Raw genomic sequence first — 26,606 nt, forward strand, 5'->3', positions numbered from 1 at the left:
TGCGGTCACCAAAGGGGTCTGTGGTGTCTGTGTGTCGGTGTGTGATTGTCCATCCTCTGTCGGTGACACAGACACCTCCGGTGGCGATTCCTCTGCCAGAGACACTCCTCCAGGAGTCACCAGTGGCAACTCTGCAGTGCTGACCGTCTCTGGGCCTTTATCATGACGCAGCCGCATGTGGTCCTGATGCCTGCGGAACACTCGTCCATCGGTCAGTTTGATGACGTAGGAGACACGACCATTCTGTGTCAGGATAACCCCAGGAAGCCATTGCTGCTTGGAGTTACTGCAGAAATTCTTCACAGACATTGTCACCTGGTTTTAGCCGTCTCTTTCTCGCATGAAGATCATGGCTCTCCTTCTGCTTTTCTTGCTTTCTCACTACCTTTGCTTTCAAGTCAGGGCGAAGCAGATCTAGCCTTGACTTAGGCCTACGGCCCATCAACATCTCTGCTGGTGTACGTGCAGTAGTGGTCTGAGGTGTGAGGCGGTACTTGAACAGGAAACGTGAGAGTCTAGTACTCAGAGAATCACCTGTCATGGTGATTCAATGGTTGAGGGAGCTGTTATGTTGCCCATGATGTGACATTCTATCCACTTAGAGTGGGCGCCGACCATGACAAGAAACATCTGCCCCATGAAGGGCCCTGCAAAGTCCAGATGTAATCTAGACCAGGGACAGTCTGGCCACTCCCATGGACGCAAGGGAGTTGGTGGTGACATTTTCTGATTGGCCTGACACTGTGAGCATAATTTCACCTTGTTTTCCTGGTCTAAGTCCATTCTTGGCCACCAGACGTAGGATCTTGCAAGACTTTTCATCCTAGACACACCTGGATGTGTCTCATGCACTTCCTCCATGATCTGTGAGCAACCTGGGGGAGGTACGACGACCCTCGTCCCCCCAGAAGATGCAACCATCTTGTAAGCTCAGTTCAGTCTTTCTTTTCACATAAGGCATCAAATCCTCACTCTCTATCACCGCGGGCCAGCCTTGTAGCAGGTAAGTCTTTACCTTGGACAGGACAGAGTCTCGCTTGGTCCATTGCTTGACCTGGGATGCAGTCACTGGTGTTTTCGACAACCTCTCTAACGAAAAGACAGTCTCTGGAGGCACGTAAGTGGTGACTGGCATCTCGGGCAATGGCAGGCGACTGAGTGCGTCAGCATTTGCATTGTCTTTTCCTGCTCTGTACACTATGGTGTATTGGTAGGCTGACAATGTTAGTGCCCAACGTTGGATTCGGGCGGAGGCAAGTGGTGGGATGCAACGTGTCTCGCCAGACAGACTCATCAGTGGTTTATGGTCTGTATGGATTTTGAAAGGACGGCCGTAGAGGTACTGATGGAAGCGCTTAACAGCAAACACAATTGCCAGACCTTCCTTGTCTAGCTGCGAGTACCCCTTTTCCGCAGCCGTCAACATGCGTGAAGCAAAGCCAATAGGCTTCTCTGATCTATCTTCCATTACGTGCGACAGCACTGCCCCTACACCATACGACGAGGCATCACATGAGAGGGTCACCTCTTTGTCTGGATCGAAATGCACAAGCAGTTTTGCTGAATGGAGCAGTTCTTTCACTTCATTGAAAGCCTTCTCTTGCTCGTCACACCACTGCCACTTTGTCTCATTGTGCAGTAGTTTGTACAGCGGCGCCAAGACCTTTGAAAGGTCCTGCAGAAATTTGCCGTAGTAATTCACCATCCCAAGAAAGGATCTGAGTTTGGTGATGTTCTTGGGGCTTCCTTGACAGCTTTCACTTTGTCTTCCACTGGGCAGATACCCTCAGCTGTTATCTTATGTCCCAGGTAAGTGACACGCATTTGTCTCTTTTCAGTTTCAGTCCTGCATCTGAGAGTCTTTGTAGCACCTGCTCCAAGTTGCTGAGATGCTCGGCCGCGGTAGCACCCATAATGAGCAGATCATCCAGGTAGCATGCTACATGTGGGATGCCTTGCAACAGACTGTCCATTGTCCTTTGGAAAATGGTGGGGCTGGATGCCACTCCAAACACTAGGCGGTTTTACTTAAACAATCCCTTGTGCGTGTTTATTGTGACAAACTCCTTGGACTCATCGTCTAGCAGCAGCTGCTGATAGGCGTGGCTCATGCCCAGTTTTGTAAACGACTTGCCCCCTGCCAGGGTTGCAAACAGGTCATCCACCCGTGGCAACGGGTACTCCTCGAGCTTTGAGACCTGGTTCACGATAAGTTTATAGTCCCCACATATTCGCATTGTTTTGTCAGGTTTCATAACAGTAACAATGGGAGCTGCCCACTTGGAGAACTGGACTGGCTCAATGATGCCCAGCGCCTGTAAGTGCTCCAGCTCCTTCTCCACTTTGTTACATTGCATAGGGTACCACTCTGGGCTTGTAGAAACGTGGTGTGGCATTAGGGTCAATATACAGTTTCATTGTCATTCCCTTGAGTGTGCCCAGCTCCCCTCTGAACACCTCACTGTATCGCTGCAGAACGTTCTCTGTTGTGTGTGTGTACTTCACCTCATGCCAATTAAGCTTAATTTTTCTGAGACAGTCACGGCCCAACAGACTGGGACCACTACCCTTGGCCACTACTAGTCTGCCCTCAGCCTTCTGATTTCCCACTGCAATGCTCACCTTTAACACTCCTAGGTGGGGTATGGGCTGACCGGTGTATGTCCTTAGCTGGAGCTTTGATGGAGTCAGGGGTAGTGGCTTGGACCTCCACGTCCTCTTGTAGGTCTCCTCGCTGATGACCGACGTGGTCGCTCCTGAATCAATCTCAGACTTGACATCCTGTCCGTGTACGTTGACTGTGGCATAATATGGCATAGGCGGTTCCTCATCAGTGTCCACTCCCAACATGTCAAAAGAACACATAGCCTCTTCGCTTGCTTCATCTACATGTGTGGCAGCCTGATTTTGCTTTGCTTTCCCCTTTTCAGTTTTATTTTTAGCACCTCTGCACTTCTTTTCTAAGTGTCCTTTTTTCTTGCAACCATGGCAGACTGCATCCTTGAATTTGCCTTTGTCTGCATAGTGTGCACCTCCACACCGAAAGCATTCAAGTGGTTTGCCAGATTTTGAATTGTCTTTCTTTACATGATGCACTGCCACAGGTTGTGCTCCAGCATGCCCTTTCTGAATGTCTCCGGCATTGCTAGCAGCCATTTCCATGCTCTGAGAAAGCTCTAGCGCTCTTTTGAAAGTCGATATTGGTGTTGTCTCACTCAGCAAGCGGCGCTGAACTGCATCAGTTATGCCGCATACAAGTCGGTCACGAAGCATGTCGTCTAGCACTGCTCCGAATTCACAATGCTCTGATAGCTGTCGAAGCTCTGCTACGAAGTTAGCCACTGACTGACCTTTCTGAAGTGACTGTGGAACTTGAAATGCTGGACAATTACAGATGGTTTTGGATTGTGGTGGTTGCCTATGAGTTTGACTAAGTCTGCATATGGAATTTCACCTGGTTTCCATGGTGTAGCTAAGTTCCTTATCAGTTTATAAGTCTTTGCCCCACACACACTCAGGAGAATCAAGCGCTTCCTAGCCTCTTCAGTAATTCCATTAGCATTGAAAAAGTGTCCCAACCTTTCTTCATACTCGGTCCAATCCTCGTCTCCCTCCACAAATTCACCGATTGTCCCAAACATTGCCATGATCTGCATAGGTCGTTGTACTTCTCCATGTCCCCTTTCGACAGCGACTGGCGCTCTATTTCTCTCGACGACCACCTCTTGTTCCTTGGTGATGGCTTGTTGTTCCTCTTCACCGTTTTCACTCATAGCCGCCTATTGAAAGCTAGTGATTGGAGAAATTGTGCATGGCGCATGTTTTGCATCACCAGTTATACAGCTTCATGATGAAGTGGAGCAGAGGAGGATTTTCTTTCACCAAAATATACGCTTGCATCTCAGATGTACCTTCTGGCAAATCGTAACTGAACTTTCAGGTCTTTTTTTTTTTTTTTTAAGAAAATCCTGCTAATCACAGGAAAAACGATGAATCGTAATAATCCCGTGGAGTTTTTCAAGCGGACACACTGGGGGAAGGCGGACACTCCGTCACGTCCTGAATCAAACATTTGAGAAAGGGCCACATTTAATAACGCAAGGATTTTTTTTTAAACCGGAGCAAAAAGACAATCAGCCAGTATGAGACGATTTACCCAGACTGACTTCAAATATGAGTAAATAAATGTTTTGTTTTTTTTGGTGGTTTCCTGTTTTTGTAAATGAAGAAAAGTGCCAGTGACTGTCCTGAAAGCGCCTCATGTATGTGTTGCCATCTAGTGTTCAAGAAATGAAACTTCATCCTCTGACCCAGCAGTAAATAAATTTAACTCTTTCACAAAAACATCAAATCTAGGCTTACATCTTAGATGTACCTTCCGGCAAATTGTACCTGTCGTTTGAGATCTGAACAATAAATGTTTTCAAAATTACATTATACAACCCCTGGCAAAAATTATGGAATCACCGGCCTCGGAGGATGTTCATTCAGTTGTTTAATTTTGTAGAAAAAAAAAAAGCAGATCACAGACATGACACAAAACTAAAGTCATTTCAAATGGTAACTTTCTGGCTTTAAGAAACACTATAAGAAATCAAGAAAAAAAAATTGTGGCAGTCAGTAACGGTTACTTTTTTAGACCAAGCAGAGGGAAAAAAGTATGGACCCACTCAATTCTGAGGAATAAATTATGGAATCACCCTGTAAATTTTCATCCCCAAAACTAACACCTGCATCAAATCAGATCTGCTCAGTCTGCATCTAAAAAGGCGTGATCACACCTTGGAGAGCTGTTGCACCAAGTGGACTGACATGAATCATGGCTCCAACACGAGAGATGTCAATTGAAACAAAGGAGAGGATTATCAAACTCTTAAAAGGGTAAATCATCACGCAATGTTGCAAAAGATGTTGGTTGTTCACAGTCAGCTGTGTCTAAACTCTGGACCAAATACAAACAGGGGAAGGTTGTTAAAGGCAAACATACTGGTAGACCAAGGAAGACATCAAAGCGTCAAGACAGAAAACTTAAAACAATGTCTCAAAAATCGAAAATGCACAACAAAACAAATGAGGAACGAATGGGAGGAAACTGGAGTCAACGTCTGTGACCGAACTGTAAGAAACCACCTAAAGGAAATGGGATTTACATACAGAAAAGCTAAACGAAAGCCATCATTAACACCTAAACAGAAAAAAAGGTTACAATGGGCTAAGGAAAAGCAATCGTGGACTGTGGATGACTGGATGAAAGTCATATTCAGTGATGAATCTCGAATCTGCATTGGGCAAGGTGATGATGCTGGAACTTTTGTTTGGTGCCGTTCCAGTGAGATTTATAAAGATGACTGCCTGAAGAGAACATGTAAATTTCCACAGTCATTGATGATATGGGGCTGCATGTCAGGTAAAGGCACTGGGGAGATGGCTGTCATTACATCATCAATAAATGCACAAGTTTACGTTGATATTTTGGACACTTATCCCATCAATTGAAAGGATGTTTGGGGATGATGAAATCATTTTTCAAGATGATAATGCATCTTGCCATAGAGCAAAAACTGTGAAAACATTCCTTGCAAAAAGACACATAGGGTCAATGTCATGGCCTGCAAATAGTCCGGATCTTAATCCAACTGAAAATATTTGGTGGAAGTTGAAGAAAATGGTCCATAACAAGGTTCCAACCTGCAAAGCTGATCTGGCAACAGCAATCAGAGAAAGTTGGAGTCAGATTGATGAAGAGTACTGTTTGTCACTCATTAAGTCCATGCCTCAGAGACTGCAAGCTGTTATAAAAGCCAGAGGTGGTGCAACAAAATACTAGTGATGTGTTGGAGCGTTCTTTTGTTTTTCATTACATAATTTTTTCCTCAGAATTGAGTGATTCCATATTTTTTTCCCTATGCTTGGTCTAAAAAAGTAACCGTTACTGACTGCCACAATTTTTTTTCCTGATTTCTTATAGTGTTTCTTAAAGCCAGAAAGTTTCCATTAGAAATTACTTTAGTTTTGTGTCATGTCTGTGATCTGCTTTTTTTCTACAAAATTAAACAACTGAATGAACATCCTCCGAGGCAGGTGATTCCATAATTTTTGCCAGGGGTTGTGTGTGTGTATGCATATATATATATATATATATATATATATATCCCAATGCGGATCTGTTGTGGCAAGCCTGAGCAAATGGGAGCAGCCACAAGGCTTAAGACAAGGGTCATTAAGTGACTCGAAAGCCCACATGGGCATTCAAATCTGTTGAAATGCAAATCAGTGTCTGTACACTTGGCAAAGGGCATTGACACAACCCCATATCATGAAATACTTTGGCTTTTGAATTTGGTGCTGATAATCTAGATGGTTTTCATCTTTGGTCTGGAGCACGTCTTCTATTCCTTCCAAAATAGATGTGAAGAACTGATTCATCTGACCGCACAACCGAGTGTCCACCATTTCATGCTCCCATCATGAAAATACAGCACTTTTTGTGACTGGAGCACACGGGGTGGCTAGAAATAATAAAATTAAAAAAAATGCATCACAAACATGTGACTTGTTCCATGACAAGTGTACGGAGAGGGGAGAGAAAAAAAAACGACTGGGCTGGACCACAATGTACATTTTCCATTTTATGATGGTCCAACTCGGATATCTTAACACCCAGAGAATTCAACACTTCTGGACAAGGTTAAGATAAGACGTTTTGCAGTCAACGACATTTTGAATGCAGTCCTCCAGTTTCTATAAATCATTAAATATTATGCACTTGGGGGGGGGGGGGGGGGGGGAGGAATGCAAATCCCAATCTTGAACTGTTTAAACATTTTAATTTTCCTCGTGTTGAAAAACCAGAGATCCAAGGCCCACTTTTGCTCCTCTGGCCTTTTATACCAAATCATGATTACAATCAGCAGTTTAAAATAACAGGTAACCTTAACTTCTTTTCAAGACCCAAATTCTCCATTCCAACTTTCTTTGGAATGTGTTGCCTGCCTGAAATACAGGTTTTGGACCAGTTCAAAATACATTCCCCATTTTACACTGTTATCTTGCCAAAAAAAAGTTTTGTAATGTGCATGTCATCTCTGAAAAAGAACCAGATAAATACGGTGTAACTTATTTATTACAGACTTGTTAAATGACACTCATCTGTGCAAACTCTGCAACACAACATTCTAGCATGTGCTCATATGTTCAAATCCCTCACAGCAGTAAGATGACAGCTTCTGAAAATGAAGCTCAATGTAAACATATGCAGACATACCCAAAAATAAGTTAATATATAACCAAATACAGGTTGTGGCAGGGTTTTGACAAACAGATTTGATATCCTGGTGAAGAGTTGATGGATTTTTAAGTACTTTTCAACAGTGACTAGACATATTGCACTCATGTAGCCCTGAAAGGCTACTTGTCTCATATGACAAGTAATGACAATTTCTAAAAGAGGCATTAAAAAAAAAAAATCCAAGTACACCTTAGCGCAGGTCGAGGAGTGTGTATACATACAGATGCAGCTCACATCTTAGCACCACACCAGTCTGCACCCTCATGGTTTCAAACAGCGTGATTAATTTCAGTGACCCCTGCTGGAGACTGAACCTATTTGGTTTTTTTTTTTGTTTTTTTTTTTTAATGAAGGTGGGATGAATCCTACATGCAGACTGAATACTAAAGGAACAGGAATTCTGTGGAATCAAATTCACAACCTTCTTACTCTGAGCCAAAGTGCTAAAGGGATTACCCTTTAAGGTTTCTGTGAATGTACAATCATGCACAAAAGGATTTATTACAAAAAAAAAAAAAGCATAGAAAACAATGCCTCCGCCCACACTCACCCTCCCAAAACCTGTGTCCATGACAGTACATCAGTCTACTCTGCAAAATTAAAGATAATTCATACTGATTTGTTTATAGAATATTACCAAAGTATCAGAGTACCCACATGATTTTCTGTTAACATGTTCTTACATAATATAAAAAAAACAGGAGGCTGCTTACACCTGATTTTGTCAAAGTGTGTGAAAGGCAATAACGATCGTTTTTAAATATTTATTAAAACAAAAAACCCAATTTACGTAAATATGACTGCTCAGGTAGGAGTGAAAACATAACTCGTACCGTCTCGACATTTAATGAATTTGCTTCCACAAAAAAAAAAAAAAAAAAAAAAAAACACAAGCTGTCTCCAGAGGAGCAGGTTGTAAGTGAAAGGCTGACAGACCACATGACCAAAGACAAAAGTAGCTTTGGAAAGTCAGATTACATGTTCAGACATTACAGGCTGACAGGGAGCGTGGCAGAACCAAGACCCGCTTCCAACCACTGTGCAGAGGAGGAGGTGCAGCGCTGTGCCGCACGCCGATGTATGCGGCGCAGTCGGAGCAAATACAGCATAATAGACAACACCACAATGAAGAAACACGCAAGGAATAAATAGTGATTGTTGACAAAGCCAAAGCTGGGGCGCCAGTGTGAGTGGACTCCTTTCAGCGTCTCTTGTTGGATGTCCCTGGAAGAGGCCAAATAAAGACTACGATTATCAAGGTTTTAGCAAAAAGAACCTGTGCAGTGGAAATTATTTCCCCTCCAATGGCCACATTTATCAACTGTAAAGATCTGAAATAGATTGATCTGATGGGCCAATTAATTAAAATTTTGTGAACTCATTCAAGTTTGTCTCATTACACACACACACAGCAGTGTTCAGAATAATAGTAGTGCTATGTGACTAAAAAGATTAATTCAGGTTTTGAGTATATTTCTTATTACATGGGAAACAAGGTACCAGTAGATTCTCACAAATCCAACAAGACCAAGCATTCATGATATGCACACTCTTAAGGCTATGAAACTGGGCTATTAGTAAAAAAAAAAAGAAAAAAGGGGGTGTTCACAATAATAGTATCTGTTGACACTACAAACTCAAAACTATTATGTTCAAACTTCTTTTTTTAGCAATCCTGTGAATCACTAAACTAGTATTTGGTTGTATAACCACAGTTTTTCATGATTTCTTCACAACTGCAAGGCATTAATTTTGTTGGTTTGGAACCAAGATTTTGCTGGTTTACTAGTGTGCTTGGGGTCATTGTCTTGTTGAAACACCCATTTCAAGGGCATGTCCTCTTCAGCATAAGGCAACATAACCTCAAGTATTTTGACATATCCAAACTGATCCATGATACCTGGTATGCGATATATAGGCCCAACACCACAGTAGGAGAAACATGCCCATATCATGATGCTTGCACCACCATGCTTCACTGTGAACTGTGGCTTGAATTCAGAGTTTGGGGGTCGTCTCACAAACTGTCTGCAGTCCTTGGACCCAAGAAGAACAATTTTACTCTCATCAGTCCACAAAATATTTCTCCATTTCTCTTTAGGCCAGCTGATGTGATCTTTGGCAAATTGTAACCTCTTCTGCACATCTTTTATTTAACAGAGGGACTTTGCGGGGGATTCTTGGAAATAAATTAGCTTCACACAGGCGTCTTCTAACTGTCACAGCACTCACAGGTAACTCCAGACTCATCCTGGAGCTGATTAATGGGTGAGCCTTTGCCATTCTGGTTATTCTTCTATCCATTTTGAAGGTTGTTTTCCATTTTCTTCCACGCGTCTTTTTTTTGTCCATTTTAAAGCACTGGAGATGATTGTACAACCCCTGGCAATAATTATGGAATCACCGGCCTCTGAGGATATTCATTCAGTTGTTTAATTTTGTAAAAAAAAAAAAAAGCAGATCACAGACATGACACAAAACTAAAGTAATTTCAAATGGCAACTTTCTAGCTTTAAGAAACACTATAAGAAATCAGGAAAAATAATTGTGGCAGTCAGTAACGGTTACTTTTTTTAGACCAAGCAGAGGGAAAAAAAATATGGAATCACTCAATTCTGAGGAATAAATTATGGAATCACCCTGTAAATTTTCATCCCCCAAACTAACACCTGCATCAAATCAGATCTGCTCTTTAGTCTGCATCTAAAAAGGAGTGATCACAGCTTGGAGAGCTGTTGCACCAAGTGGACTGACATGAATCATGGCTCCAACACGAGAGATGTCAATTGAAACAAAGGAGAGGATTATCAAACTCTTAAAAGGGTAAATCATCACGCAATGTTGCAAAAGATGTTGGTAGTTCACAGTCAGCTGTGTCTAAACTCTGGACCAAATACAAACATGGGAAGGTTGTTAAAGGCAAACATACTGGTAGACCAAGGAAGACATCAAAGCATCAAGAAAGAAAACAGTGTCTCAAAAATCAAAAATGCACAACAAAACAAATGAGGAACGAATGGGAGGAAACTGGAGTCAACTTCTGACCGAACTGTAAGAAACCGCCTAAAAGAAATGGGATTTACATACAGAAAAGCTAAATGAAAGCCATCATTAACACCTAAACAGAAAAAAAAAACAAGGTTACAATGGGCTAAGAAAAAACAATCGTGGACTGTGGATGACTGGATGAAAGTCATATTCAGTGATGAATCTCGAATCTGCATTGGGCAAGGTGATGATGCTTCAACCTTTGTTTGGTGCCGTTCCAATGAGATTTATAAAGATGACTGCCTGAAGAGAACATGTAAATTTCCACAGTCATTGATGATATGGGGCTGCATGTCAGGTAAAGGCACTGGGGAGATGGCTGTCATTACATCATCAATAAATGCACAAGTTTACGTTGATATTTTGGACACTTTTTAATCCCATCAATTGAAAGGATGTTTGGGGATGATGAAATCATTTTTCAAGATGATAATGCATCTTGCCATAGAGCAAAAACTGTGAAAATATTCCTTGCAAAAAGACACATAGGGTCAATGTCATGGCCTGCAAATAGTCCGGATTATAATCCAATTGAAAATCTTTGGTGGAAGTTAAAGAAAATGGTCCATGACAAGGCTCCAACCTGCAAAGCTGATCTGGCAACAGCAATCAGAGAAAGTTGGAGCCAGATTGATGATGAGTACTGTTTATCACTCATTAAGTCCATGCCTCAGAGACTGCAAGCTGTTATAAAAGCCAGAGGTGGTGCAACAAAATACTAGTGATGTGTTGGAGTGTTCTTTTGTTTTTCATGATTCCATAATTTTTTCCTCAGAATTGAGTGATTCCATATTTTTTTCCCTCTGCTTGATCTAAAAAAGTAACCGTTACTGACTGCCACAATTTTTTTTTCCTGATTTCTTATAGTGTTTCTTAAAGCCAGAAAGTTGCCATTTGAAATGACTTTAGTTTTGTGTCATGTCTGATCTGCTTTTTTTCTACAAAATTAAACAACTGAATGAACATCCTCCGAGGCCGGTGATTCCATAATTTTTGCCAGGGGTTGTAGATGAACAGCCTATAATTTTTTGCACCTGCGTATAAGTTTTCCCCTCTCCAATCAACTTTTTAATCAAACTACACTGTTCTTCTGAACAATGTCTTGAACGTCCCATTTTCCTCAGGCTTTCAAAGAGAAAAGCATGTTCAACAGGTGCTGGCTACCTGATTCACACCTGTTTGTTCCAAAAAACTGACAAACTCACTGACTGAATGCCACACTGCTAATATTGTGAACACCCCCTTTTCTACTTGTTTTTACTAATAGCCCAATTTCATAGCCTTAAGAGTGTGCATATCATGAATGCTTGGTCTTGTTGGAATCTACTGGTACCTTGTTTCCCATGTAACAATAAGAAATATACTCAAAACCTGGATTAATCTTTTTAGTCACATAGCACTACTATTATTCTGAACACTACTGTACATACACACATACACACAGTGGCTTGCAAAAGTATTCAGCTCCTTGGTATTTCATGCATTTTAATTTGTTTATGGCATTTCAAATACAAATAGTAAATCGGGCTTCACAATATAAAAATTTCTAAGATCATCTTCCTTAGACTCAAACTGAAAGTAAATCTCTACAACGTGATATAAACTAAAAATATAAAAGCCAAGATGATGGGTTGCATAAGTAATGGACACATTTGGTATAATACCTGTAAATAATCAGTTTAATTATGGAACTTTATGGTAAATCTGCATGGAGTAGACAGTTCTCAAAAACTGAGTGACTGTGTAAGAATGAGAAGATTGAGTAAGGACACCGAGGCACCCAGACAACCCAGAAGAAGTTACAGTCTTCTGTGGCTGTGACTGGAGAAATTGTGCATAGTGCATGCTTTGCATTTTGTATCCACAGTTATACAGCTTCATGATGAAGTGGTATAGAGGAGGATTTTCTTAAAAAGACGTGAAAGTTCAGCTACAATTTGCCAGAAAGTACATCTGAGATGCAAGCCTAGATTTAATGTTTTAGTGAAAGAAACCCCTCCTCTGTACCACTTCATTATGAAGCTATATAACCATGGATACAAAATGCAAAACATGCACTGTGCAAAATTTCTCCAATCACAGCCACAGAAGCCTAAAACCTCTTCTGGGTTGTCTGGGTGTCTTTCCTCACTCTTCTTGCACAGTCACTCAGTTTTTGAGAACTGTCTACTAGGGTTGAGCCGGATACTGGTTTCAGATGAGTATCCGGTATGGATAAAGCATTTTTGATGAGCATGATCCGAATAAAACTCCAATATCTGTGCTTGTGCTGAAGGAAAATCCTGATTGGCTAACTGACTGTCTTCACACTGTGATTGGCCAGTTACACACAGCGCCTGCCCCTCCCTACACAGACACATCTCTGCAGCTTCTCGCGCACGCGCACACACACACACACACGATCTGCGCTCTCTGTGCTTGGCTTGACTCCAGCTCACATTGCTGTGCTCCTTAATTTTTCTTCAATTCACCTCCGTTTTGGTTTGTATGGTATTTAACATTTGGTGAACTTGTTTCATAACATACGCGGTGCATTTGACAAGAGGCTCATGTGTTGGTCACTGACTCCACATATTCAAGACATATTCAGTGACTTGGAAATGTTCATGTATCCATCCCCTGACTTGCTTAAAGAAAACTGGCAATTAAACTAATTATTTACAGGTATTATACCAAAGGGGCTGATTACTTATGCAAACCATCACCTTGGCTTTTATATTTAATTTATATCAAGTTGTAGAGATTTATTTTCAGTTTGAGTCTAAGATAATTTTAGAAAATTTATCTTGAGAAGCCTGATTGACTTTTTGTATCTGAAATGCCATAAATTAAATTGTTTGAACTACCAAGGGGCTGAATACAGACAGATTAGTTTTTACTGCTTTTATAAAATTTGTAACTTTTTTTAATTACTCTGAAGCAGACGCACAAAGTAAATGGACTGCATTCATACACTGCCTTCATGCTCAAAGTGCTTTACAGTAATGCCTCACATTCACCCATTCACACACTGGTGTCAGGGTGCTGCTATGTAAGGAGCTCAACTGCACATCAAGAGGAACTTGGGGAGTAAGGAGTAGGACCTTGCCCAAGGGCCCTTAGTGATTTTCCAGTCCAACAGGGATTTGAACAGAGGATTGTGGGTCACAAGGCCACCGCTTTAATCACTCGACCACCACCTCCCCATAAACCACTTTTAAGATGCTTTCAATGAGATTTTTCCTGCGATTAGCAGGGCACAAACTGGGGATTAAGAGAGTTAATCAATGGGTCTGCGGAATTTCCATAAATCCATAAAGGTTACTGTGAATTCTTAAATTTTGTTGAGGAACAGTGAAGCTCCTCTTTTGGAGCACATTGGAAAAAACATGAGAACCTGCATGGTTTGTGATTACAATGTGAAGCTTTTTAAAGAAGTGGGAGCACCAGAATGAAGAAATGGCAATTCAATGACACGTTAAAAAGATACCATTACCCATAAAATAATGGAGTTGTGCATAATAATGAGTAATTATGCACAACATGGTGACAAAAACACACTGAAGGCAGATGCGTATGCATCTTGGGTACTCCGAGTTATCAGTTCATATTTTAAATTACAAACTTACAGATTACTTCTTGGCAGCAATCCATGCACTGAGCTTCAATAGAACATGCAGTTTTGTTTTTAAACTATATATGGCTTCATATTATGACTTCTTTATGAAATTTGAATTTATCAAATATTTTACTGATCAATATGATCTTTTGACCAAATCTGTAATCACAATGGTTGCAGAGATAAAGGTAAACATAGATTTAAAAAAAAAAAAAAAACTAGGCCAGACTAACAAAGATCAAATAAACAAAATACAGCAAATAATTGTAAAACATGCAAAACAAGAACAAAAGAGAACTGTTCATTCATGAAAGTCCATAAGCAATCACAGTCCACATTTCGTCACAGGTGCTAGAGAGCTTCCTCTTGCAAGTTCAGACTGAAAAATGCTTGGACAGGGGACTACCAGTAGGGTGGCTCCTCTCCACCGTAGCCATCCTAAATCTAAAGCATTCTTAATGAATTCTTGAAGGTGAGTCAAAGGATAGTGTGGGATCAAAGGACACCACAACAGTTTTCCACTTTGCTGAATATACACAAGTCCAAGGTTAATGTTAGCTGGTCAAACTGATGCCTGTGTCTCACAGGACCAATGACAATCATCTCAGTCTACTCAGAATTTAGAAGTCGTTAGACATCAAGTTTTTCCTCTGAAACCAGACAACACTCAAGTCCCACTGTGGGTGAGATGATCTGTATTCTAATCCAATATTGAGCATAGCAAACCAAAATTTAGCTTCGATAACCGATAACTGAAAAGTTATCTTTTATAAAGCTAAACCAATAAACCTCTAAAAAATAATTAGCTGAAGTTACAGATAAAAGCTAAACCAGTAACTTTCAGTATTGACTTCAGTGCACTGGCAGGCAGCTACTGACGAGTCAGCACTTCTGTCTCAGATCGGCCTTCTCTCAGCAAAAGAGATCAGAGAGAAAGGAAGAGGGAGGGAAAAAGAGATTTCTTTTTAATACCATACAGATCTACCGGCGTATTACTGGTGTCATGCACAGGCATACAGTTTTGACTTATGGTTAAAATTTTAACAAATTGAAAATATCAGCTATATGTTTGAGTTTTAAAGTAATGCACTAATTTTGAAGGTTTTAGCATTTGGATGCATGCTGCAGTGCATTATGGGAAGATTAGTTGCCTGACAGTGGTTGGCTGGTCGTTATAACACACAAGTTACTGAAACGTTACGTTTGGTAGGTTTTACAAATAAATCTGTGTAAATATGCCATTTTTTTCATTTGTAAAAAAAAAGGCAATTTCACAACTGAAAATTCTGTTTGTGATTCAACACTTAGCGAATGCGTGGATGCTCACAGTGCCATGAACACTGCCATCTACTGGATCTTCCCATAATGCACTGTGGCATGTGTGTCTAAATGCTAAAACCTTCAAAATTAGTGTATTACTTTAAAACTAAAACATAGGTGATATTTTCACTTTGTTAAAACAACAGACGTGACAATTTCAATAACTTGTATGGAATTAGTTTGTTTTAACCATAAGTCAGAACTGTTTGCCTGTGCATGACTCCAGTAATATGACGGCGGGTCTGTATAGTGTTAAAAATAATTATATTTTTCTTTTTTTTCCCCCCCTTTCTCTGTGGTAGTCAGCTTTTCTCTGCCTGCAGAGACCTGAGCTCTGCCATTCACGGCTGTCCATCTGCTACAAAACATGTAACAGGTAGGCACTAAAATCTTGGATTTCAGACTTAAATGTTTAACTGTTAAGCTTTACGTACTATGCCCGCAAAAATATGTTAGCGGTCTAAAAGTTATCAGGACTAAATTTATTGGAAGTGAATTGGTCTGCTGATGGTTTCAAAGTTATCTGAAAAGCCAATATCCTAACAAAAATGTTATCTTAGATAATTAGCGATTAGTGGAACTGTGCCCATCACTGCTCGCGTGAGCTTTCAAACCATAAAATATCACGTAAACGTTGGCGAAATATTATGCAGATGTCAATGGCGATGTCAGCTGAGAGCGAGAAGTTGCCAACCACCATTAAACACAAACAGGGAAAAAGGGAAGGGGAAAAAAAAAAAAAAAAAAAACAAAAACAGCTGGCGGAGCAATAACAACGAAATGGATTAATTTAAGATACCATACGAAAGTAGTGACGTGGATTCTGCTCACAGAATTTCCAATTTGGCATGAAGACGTTGCCATGGTAAGCTTTGACAAGCCGACACACCCTTTGTCTTTTTTAAATAATCAGCTTAAAGTAGACCTGCATTGAAATAAATGCAGTCAGATCTTTGGACCAAAAAATGACATTTACACATAAGATCCTTCTGAATGTAGTAAAGTAAATCTGCAAGACCAGATCTGTCATTCAACAGATAAATCTTCATTTAAAAATGACAAATTTACAGCTAAAACTTAGCCCTCCGCAAAACTGTCATCACATCCGGGACGCTGCCGAGACATCAGGGAAAAGACCCTATCCCAGCATGCATTGCGCGTGCCAACTGTAATTTGTGGATTTACGTCAGTTTGCATCTGTACCTTTTTCTTGTCTTATACGGAAGGATCTACTTTTTTAAAACTTCATATTGTCTTGCGGCACGTTTGGTGAGTACACATTTCTTTTATTTGTGCTTGAAAATTATTTTGGGGGATTTTTTCATACGCCCGTTTGATTGAGTGGTGTCGCATTGAAAATCTACTGTCAAAGAATCCAAGTCATTAAAAAGACAAACCTCTCTCAGCAGCCACAGAGCTCTGCGGCTCTGATTACCGAGACGTGCGGCGCTGCGCAAAGTCTGTCCTTGCAGCAACAGGTGTCACCGGCCGCTCCGCATCAAAACAGCGAGTGTAGTCTCTGGACTTGTGCCAAGTTGGCTGCACCTCCATTTAGTAGACAGGGACGTGGTGCCGGCTGCACAGCAGACACGGGGGCGATGTGAGTGGCCCGCTTCGGCGTTTACCGAGCGCGCAGACTCAGTAAGCGCAGCGGCGGTAGAGAGCGAGGCATCGCGGAAGAACGTCGCCCGCTGTCGATGTCGCCGCTGATCTGAGCATGCAAAGCTGTATTTCACATTCATTGCAGCTTACATTTGGATGCTGAAACCAGGATGTGTATAACAGTAACATTACTAACAGATAAAATCAATTTCAATGCGGGATCGGACTGAAGGTGCGAGTGCTCCGTGTTCTGCCGGACGTCACTGCAATGACCCGGATGTACAAACAGTTTTCGCTGAGGGCCAAATTTTAGCTGTAAATTTGTCATTTTTAAATGAAGATTTCTCCGCTGAATTACAAATTTGGGCTTGCAGATTTACTTTACTGCATTCATAAGGGTCTTATAAATACATATCAGCTATTTCTTTCTGAGATCTGACCACATTTATTTCAATGCAGGTCTACTTTAATTACTGGTCTTACAGGTTTTTTATCATTTTTAACTATCATTATGAAGGACCACTCAAGCCCTAAAAGGTGCAAACAGAACAATATCGACCTAACTACAGTTTAAAAGTAGGTGACTGAGCAACCACTGCCACACATTGTTAAAATTCCTTTTAAATTTAGGAGTTGAATACCTACCCCATATTACTGCTTCAAGGAAAAAAAATGTAAATGTGACTGTAATTGCAAGTTGTTTAGATAAACCAGACAGGTAAATGTAATGTAAACATAGCACAAAAGTAATTACAAAACAGAAATATCAATCTGACATAAATATTACTTAAATGCAAGCCTCCTAAGAACATGGGACACACACAGAGGAGAAATGTTTTACCTTAAAGGTAGAAAACGTGTTCTGTAGAGTATAGCTCCGAGAGTCCACTGGACCTCCTTATCGTACACCAAAAGTGCAGTCTTCAGGTTTTTGTAATTTTTAGGGAAAGAAAACCCTGAATGGAATACTTCATACATCCACGCCGACTTAAAACACTGGTACCTGCATTCACACACAAAGCATTTTTGAGCAAAAGTAGCTACCAATTTTGCACATTATAGTCAAGTGGGTAGTAGAGCTCTGCAAAGGATTTGATCATTCTGTGAGACTTACTTCAGTCTGTGCAGATCAGCATGTGAGGCGTACAAGCCAGAGTCAAATCGCTCTCTCAGAGTCTTCCACTGAGTGGCACAGTAACTCTGAAAAATGTTATGTTTTGTTGTTTAAAGACCTCAATAAACACAAGAATTTCCTCAGTTCTTAAATTCAAAAGACCAACCTCAGATGCACTGGTGCTATTTAAATGTATCTCCACAAACAACAGGAACACGTCAATGTGCACATCTCTGATAAAGACTAACTGCCCTTAACTGACACAAATGGAAGACAGTGACAGCACTATGTGTGCAACTATGACCACATCAAGATGAGATTTTGATATTAACAGATTTAGAGCACAACCATGTCACTGCAGCTGGAGGTCACATGCCCCCCCCCCCCCCAAAAAAACAAAACAAATAAGAGTACTCCTTGAGCACAATATCCCTCGCTGGCAAATGTTGCTTTGGTACAAGTGCTTGCTACATTCTGATAAACATTTCAAGGTATCTAACATTTATTTTGGCAATACACATCAGCTATTTGCACTTCTAACAAAAACTGTAAAATGAGCAAATCTGAGTGAAGAATTGTTTTCATAAATCAAGAGAAACATTACTTGCAAATGAATCATAGGATAAAATAAATACATCAAAGGATAGTACAACCCCAATTCCAATGAAGTTGGGACATTGTGTCAAATGTAAATAAAAAGAGAATGCAATGATTTGCAAATCCTCTTCAACCTATATTCAATTGAATACACCACAGACAAGATATTTAATGTTCAAACTGATAAACTTTGTTTTTGTGCAAATATTTGCTCATTTTGAAATGGATGCCTGCAACACATTTCAAAAAAGTTGGGACAGGGGCAACAAAAGGCTGGGAAAGTTGATGAATGCTCAAAAACATCTGTTTGGAACATTCCACAGGTGAACAGGTTAATTGGAAAGGAGTGTCATGATTGGGTATAAAAGGAGCATCCCCAAAAGGCTCAGCCGTTCACAAGCAAAGATGGGGTGAGGATCACCACTTTGTGAACTGCGTGAAAAAAAAAAAAATAGTCCAACAGTTTAAGAACAGTGTTTCTCAACGTTCAATTGCAAGGAATTTAGGGATTCCATCATCTGCAGTCCATAATATAATCAGAAGATTCAGAAAATCTGGAGAACTTTCTACATGTAAGCGGCAAGGCTGAAAGCCAACATTGAATGCCCATGACCTTCGATCCCTCAGACGGCACCGCATTAAAAACCGACATCATTGTGTAAAAGGATCTTACCGCGTGGGTTCAGGAACACTTCAGAAAAGCATTGTCAGTTAACACAGTTCGTTGCTACATCTACAAGTGCAAGTTAAAACTACCATGCAAAGCGAAAGTCATACATCAACAACATCCAGAAATGCCACCCAAACTCATTTGAAATAGACACAAAGTGGAAAAGTGTGCTGTGGTCTGATTCACATTTCAAATTGTTTTTGGAAATCATGGGCGTCGTGTCCTCCGGACAAAAGACAAAAAAGACCATCCAGACTGTTCCCAGCGCAAAGTTCAAAAGTCAGCATCTGTGATGGTATGGGGGTGTGTTAGTGCCCATGGGATGGGCAAATTATACATCTGTGATGGCACCATCAATGCTGAAAGGTACATCCAGGTTTTGGAGCAACACATGCTGCCATCCAAGCAACATCTTTTTCAGGGACATCCCTGCTTATTTCAGCAAGACAATGCCAAGCCACATTCTGCACGTTACAACAGCGTGGCTTTGTAGTAAACAAGTGCGGGTACTAGACTGGCCTGTCTGCAGTCCAGACCTGTCGCCCACTGACAATGTGTGGCGCATTATGAAGCGCAAAATACGACAGAGACCCCGGATTGTTGAACCACTTAAGTCGTACATCAAACAAGAATGGGAAAGAATTCCATCTACAAAGCTTCAACAATTAGTGTCCTCAGTTCCCAACGCTTGAGTGTTGTTAGAAGGAAAGGTGACGTAACACAGTGGTAAACATACCACTGTCCCAGCTTTTTTGAAATGTGTTGTAGGCATCCATTTCAAAATGAGCAAATACTTGCAAAAAAAAAACATTACATTACATATCTTTGTGGTGTATTCAATTGAATATAGGTTGAAGAGGATTTGCAAATCATTGTATTCTGTTTTTATTTACATTTACATGTTACACAATGTCCCAACTTCATTGGAATTGGGGTTGTATAATATGTCTATAATCATATCAAGGACCAATTGTCATTAAATTAATCCTAAATATGTGAGGAGTTGATTTCAGAATGCAGGCACTCATTAAACTGACTGTGTAGTTTTGTTAATCAAGGGCCACAACTCTGGTAAACCAGGTCCAGCTTGAAGGATATAATATGCGTATCACCAACCTATAACAAGGACTTGTACCAAGTTTCACGAAATCCCTCTTAAACATGCGAGTGGAGTTGATTACAGAATGTTTATAACCTTTTTGGGAGGGAGGGATGGACCAACGGAAATTGCCATGACATCATCCCCCTTCAAGCCTTTGGGGATAAAACCTTTTCCAATATACAGAAGGTTTGGAGTCAACTTTATGCTCATCTGTGCCCTTGACAGCAATCATTATGGCAGCGACAGAGACTGGAAATGTGCTATTACTTCCAGTCTCACTGTATGGTTGTAATACTTACTAACTCCCTCAAACCCACTGAGGACAGATCAGTGATTTCACCTCAGCTCAAAGGTTTTTCAAGATTCTGAACGTACTGAAAATGTATTAGAAGTAGGGGGGTGCAAAGAAATCTCCAGGCAAGTCAATGGCCATTTACAATACTACAGTTTGATTACCTATAAAACAATTATTGATGCAGCTTTGTGTACACACACACCCCCCGCCCCATGTTTACAAATTTTGTTATGAAGCATCTACAGATAACCACAACCCTGAGATATTAAAGGATTATTAATTGAGCACCAGGTCTGGACAAGAAATATCAGACCTCAGACTGAGGTGCACTACTTGCATTGGAGGAAATGTCACCTATGACTGCACTGATTAATGCAAGTGAAGTTCGCAGGCATCTTGGCATATGTCATCTGTGCAAGTTTCAGATTTACTGGTGAAGCCCAATACAATTCTTGACAGTTACAACTTGAAAATTATTGAAACTACAGATGATAACCACTGTGTTACCAGCCTACTGTCCAGCATCAAGCCAAGTTCAGTCAGCTTTTAATAGGAGCTGAATTGAAATCTGCTTCACAAAACGCCTCTGGGCCTAACAAAAGTTGGAAAATGCATCCTCCACCTGTAAAAAGGGGACTCCACTACATTCCTCCTGCAGTATATTTTGTGCTGCAACACCTTTACCTCCACCACTGTCTGTGAACAGCCTGTAACTCACAATTTCTCATATGAAATTTTCAGAGAAATCTGTGGTAGACAAGAGCTGATCAAATTTCAACATTCTACGTCAAAGGTCAAAGTCTGGAAGAATCCCCATCTTTAACATTGAACAAATTTTCAAAATTCATAACTGTCATGAAAGACTGAATTTCTTTCAGATTTGAGAGCGTTATGGTATGAATGGTATCCTTTATGGACTGAAAGTTTGATCTGGATCTGATCCGGATTACATTTTGTGGCCATTTAAATTTAACACTGAAAACCCCATGTAATGTATATTTTACATTATATCTTAATCAAACATGCCCCAATCAGTCTCATACTTGAAAGTGAGGCGCAGACTGGTACTCACTACCGCCTGACAGTTTGATCCGGATTGTGGGCCTTTGAATTTAATACCGAAAAGCCCATTGGTATGCATTTTGCATTATATCTCACTCACTCATTTGTGGCAATGCAGTGCAAACTGGCACTCGAAACAGACTAAGTTTGATCTGCAACTGATCCGTATTGCGGATTTAGCAGATATTTGATTTTAACATTGAAAAGCCCTTTTGAACTATATTTTGTATTATATTTTAGCTTATGAAAAGCCACTTCTAACAGGACTTTCACCATGAAAATTCTTTCAAGGTAAAAATTTGTGTTAGAGGTTTGCGACGCCAGATGACCTTCCGGACGCAACTCCACATTACATGGAGAATGTGGCAGGGGTGGGATTGCGCTCTACGACCACGTTGCTCTAGTTTCTCATGAAATACTGCCTTACTGATTATGAGGATATAAGCTGCTGTAGAAACTTAACAATGTTGCACACCAGAAGGCTGTGCTGCTGAAGCCAAAGCGTCATAAAAAAAAAGTAAAACTTTGGCAAATCTTTAATGTGAAAATCACTTTGGTTTTGTCATGATGGACGGACAACAGCTCTGACAGACTGTGCCTGAAGTGTACACATTTTGGCCCGCATGGCAGTGTTTGGCCACCCTCTGTTTTGATTTGATTCAGCGAGTTCATGTGTCTTTTCTGTGTCATATACATTTTATTTTTCTGTGACATTTTTACCAATGAGCAAAATTTGCAAGCCCCATGGTTTTTCACTACCTGCTTAGATTTATATTTTATTCAAAGCCTGAAATTCCCAGGTGCTCTCACAAGCGTAGGTGTCAGATTTTTTTTTCAATTCTAGCATTTACCTTGGCAGCTTGGGCATACTTAGAAGCATTGTAATCCCCACCCATGCGTAGCACATCCTCCATACAGTAGTAGAACTCAGAGAAGCCGTAGAACCTGGCTGTTGTTGTATGTCAATAGCTCTGGTTGGTACATGCCACTCAAAGAGGTTTGATTCTCACTGGTGCAGTTAAGGAAGGGCTGGAGAAGCTGCCTGCACTGGTCAAAGTCCCCTGTGCCCCGCAGATGGAACTTCTGTGCAGGAGTTCCAATTTCATCCTGCAGATCTTTTGGTAGGCAAGGATCCAGGAAAGGAAACTCTGTCTCACCAGTGCGCTGACCCAACAGCCTGAACAGGACCAAAAAAACAAAAACAAAAAAAACAAAACAAAAAAAAACAAACAAAAAAACACACACCCATCAATACATTCAGTAGCATGAACTGCTCAGATTCAAACATTTATTTAAGGCAGCTGTTTGACATGACCGGTCCTCACTTATTTCGAGTGGCCGTATTCCGGGATGAGCCTGTCCTCATATCTTTTCCGTGCTGCGTTCCACCAAACCCAAGGAAGGTGGACACATACACACGATACACATGCTCTGTGCGATGTGCATCACACCCCAAATTAAATTCAGCTAGCAAATTCTGGCAACTTCCTCCTGGAGGGAAATAAATAAATAAGAATAACTCACCATGGGAACATAAGTCTTGAACCACAAACATGCATCTCCATAGATTTGACATTTGTAGGTGACAGTTTTTATATCAATGTTTCCCTGTGAACAGGTGTGCATCAACTAAGGTTTATACAAAAACATTGCCCAATTTGCTCGACTTTTTCAGCATGCCAGTGATGTTACTGTAGGAGCTCCCTTTTGTCTGTTTAGCTTTGCTGTAGACAGAGCTAAAATGTGCAAGGTTACTGCTACTAACAACGCACTTTGTGGATGCTTCTACACACTCACTAATCCTACAGCAGATTCTTACTACAAACTGGAACGGCTGTCCGGTACCATTGCTGGGTTTGATCCAACAATGTATCGATTTTTGTTTTTTTTAAACACTGCATATCAACAATGAAATTGTATTCATGTTAACAAGAACAAAAAGCACAAATTGCATAGATCACAAAAACTCATTACAACATATTTTTTAACAAATTCTGTTCCACCGTCTCAGTGTACAGCTGTCATGCTGGTCACAATTAGACATTCTTGAATTTTAGGTACAAAATTTAAAAGATGTTCAGAAATACATGTACACTCAGAAGATACTGGCATACTTTGTTGAATTTACAGTAAACTGTTTTAAGCATGACTGGCTATATAGCTGCATTTATTTTGTGCATCTGAACATTGTATTTTTGTGTTTCCTCAAATAACTTTGTCAGGACTATCTCGAGGAAGCATTATGGAAACAACTTTAAATGTGAGCAATTTTATGTTTTTATTTAAAAATATATATATTAAATCTTATTTTGTACAACAGAGCTCACACTCAATTACAGTACCATTTGTGGTTCATAGCAAATGGTTCTTTGTTTTACTTAAAATAGAATGTGGCGCTGTCATTACTGACATCTTGAGCAAGCTGTAACAACCTTAGGTTTTTTTTTTTTTTTTTTAAAGTGAATTTGTTTGTAACTTAGCCACATGGGGATGGCAGCCAGTACATGTTAGTGCAGGTCACAAGCCCAGATAAATGAGAAGGGTAGAAGGAGGGCAGGGTGTTAACATTTAAGTTTGTCCAACTCTCAGCCACATGGGGTCTGCAGGCTAGTACGCTCTGAGTGCCGGTGTTACAGACCAAACGGTGCACCCCCCGCCCCCCCAAACAAGTTTTGCCCGCCCTGCCTTCACTGCCCATGAGTCATTTGGGACCACAGCAGCTCGTCTGAGATGGCCTCTCGACACCCAAAGTGATCAAAGGGAATAATGTGATTATGAACCATCAGATGACAAAATAAACCTCTTAAATCATTCTGAAGTCAGTTTTTAAGTAAAATGAGGGTGGATAATCGGTGAGTCGCTACTGATGCTTCAAAATGACGGAGGTGCAGTGAATGCAGCAGCAGCAGCTCTTCTGGCTGTGGTGCTCTGATCACTTGCTCCATCTTTTATTATGAAATAATACTGAATTTATGGGGAAGTGATTGTTATATAAAAGCTTCAGATATCTGTTGCTGAGATAGATGACTGGAGTGCCGTATGAAGCAGAAATGAGTGGTACAACCCCTGGCAAAAATTATGGAATCACCTGCCCTCGGAAGATGTTCATTCTGTTGTTTAATTTTTGTAGAAAAAAAAGCAGATCACAGACATGACACAAACCTAAAGTCATTTCAAATGGCAACTTTCTGGCTTTTAAGAAACACTGTAAGAATCAAGAAAAAAGATTGTGGCAGTCAGTAACGGTTACTTTTTTAGACCAAGCAGAGGAAAAAAATATGGATTCACTCACTTCTGAGGAATAAATGATGGAATCACCCTGTAAATTTCCATCCCCAAAACTAACACCTGCATCAAATCACATCTGCTCGTTGACATTAACCCTATGTCATGAAATGACCCTATGTGTCTTTTTGCAAGGAATGTTTTCACAGTTTTTGCTCTATGGCAAGATGCATTATCTTCTTGAAAAAATGATTTCATCATCCTTAAACATCAGAAAAGTGTCCAAAATATCAACGTAAACTTGTGCATTTATTGATGATGTAATGACAGCCATCTCCCCAGTGCCTTTACATGACATGCAGCCCCATATCATCAATGACTGTGGAAATTTACATGTTGTCTTCAGGCAGTCATCTTTATAAATCTCATTGGAACGGCACCAAACAAAAGTTCCAGCATCATCACCTTTGCCCAATGCAGATTCGAGATTGATCACTGAATATGACTTTCATCCAGTCATCCACAGTCCACGATTGCTTTTCTTTAGCCCATTGTAACCTCGTTTTTTCTGTTAGGTGTAATGATGGCTTTCGTTTAGCTTTTCTGTATGTAAATCCCATTTCCTTTAGGCGGTTTCTTACAGTTCGGTCACAGACGTTGACTCCAGTTTCCTACCATTGTTCCTCATTTGTTTTGTTGTGCATTTTCGATTTTTGAGACATATTGCTTTAAGTTTTCTGTCTTGACGCTTTGATGTCTTCCTTGGTCTACCAGTATGTTTGCCTTTAACAACCTTCCCATGTTTGTATTGGTCCAGAGTTTAGACACAGCTGACTGTGAACAACCAACACTCTTTTGCAACACTGCGTCGATGATTTACCCTCTTAAGAGTTTGATAATCCTCTCCTTTGTTTCAATTGACATCTCTCGTGTTGGAGCCATGATTCATGTCAGTCCACTTGGTGCAAAGCTCTCCAAGGTGTGATCACTCCTTTTTAGATGCAGACTAACAAGCAGATGTGATTTGATGCAGGTGTTAGTTTTGGGGATGAAAATTGACAGGGTGATTCCATAATTTATTCCTCAGAATTGAGTGAGTCCATATTTTTTTCCTCTGCTTGGTCTAAAAAAGTAACCGTTACTGACTGCCCACAATCTTTTTTTTCTTGATTTCTTATAGTGTTTCTTAAAGCCAGGAAAGTTGCCATTTGAAATGACTTTAGTTTTGTGTCATGTCTGTGATCTGCTTTTTTTCTCACAGAATTAAACAACTGATATGAACATCCTCGAGGCCGGTGATTCCATAATTTTTGCCAGGGGTTGTAAATCGGTGACCCCGCGGCTGACGCATGCGCAGTGAAGGCGGGTGCAGACCGTTCGGTAGGCGACACCAGTCCCAAGCCTGGGTAAATGAATAGGGTTGCATCAGGAAAGGCACCTTTCATTAAACAACCCAACATAATGCAGAGGACAATTGAATTCCAAACTGGATCGGTCAAGGCTGGGTTAAGGATTCCCATGGTGTTGTATAAATATCTAATGATACTAAACTGGTTGATCTGCATTATTTATGAGCATATTTACATTTTGTACTAAAACATTCAGCACTGTGTGAACAAGTCTGACTAGGACTATATTACAACAGACAGTCAGTCCCAAATCCTGCCATGAGTCATGCAGCAGCT

The 26,606-nt window shown here is 40.6% G+C and overlaps 2 pseudogenes; both read right to left on the reverse strand.

Moving 5' to 3' along the window:
* Positions 1 to 537: 537 nt before the first annotated feature.
* On the reverse strand, positions 538 to 3,273 carry LOC117509942 (annotated as a pseudogene).
* Positions 3,274 to 7,086: 3,813 nt separating this feature from the next.
* The window catches only part of LOC117509943, a 29,281-nt pseudogene continuing 9,761 nt past the window's right edge, over positions 7,087 to 26,606 (reverse strand).

Source organism: Thalassophryne amazonica, chromosome 5, assembly GCF_902500255.1.
Source record: "Thalassophryne amazonica chromosome 5, fThaAma1.1, whole genome shotgun sequence".
Classification (NCBI taxonomy): domain Eukaryota; kingdom Metazoa; phylum Chordata; class Actinopteri; order Batrachoidiformes; family Batrachoididae; genus Thalassophryne; species Thalassophryne amazonica.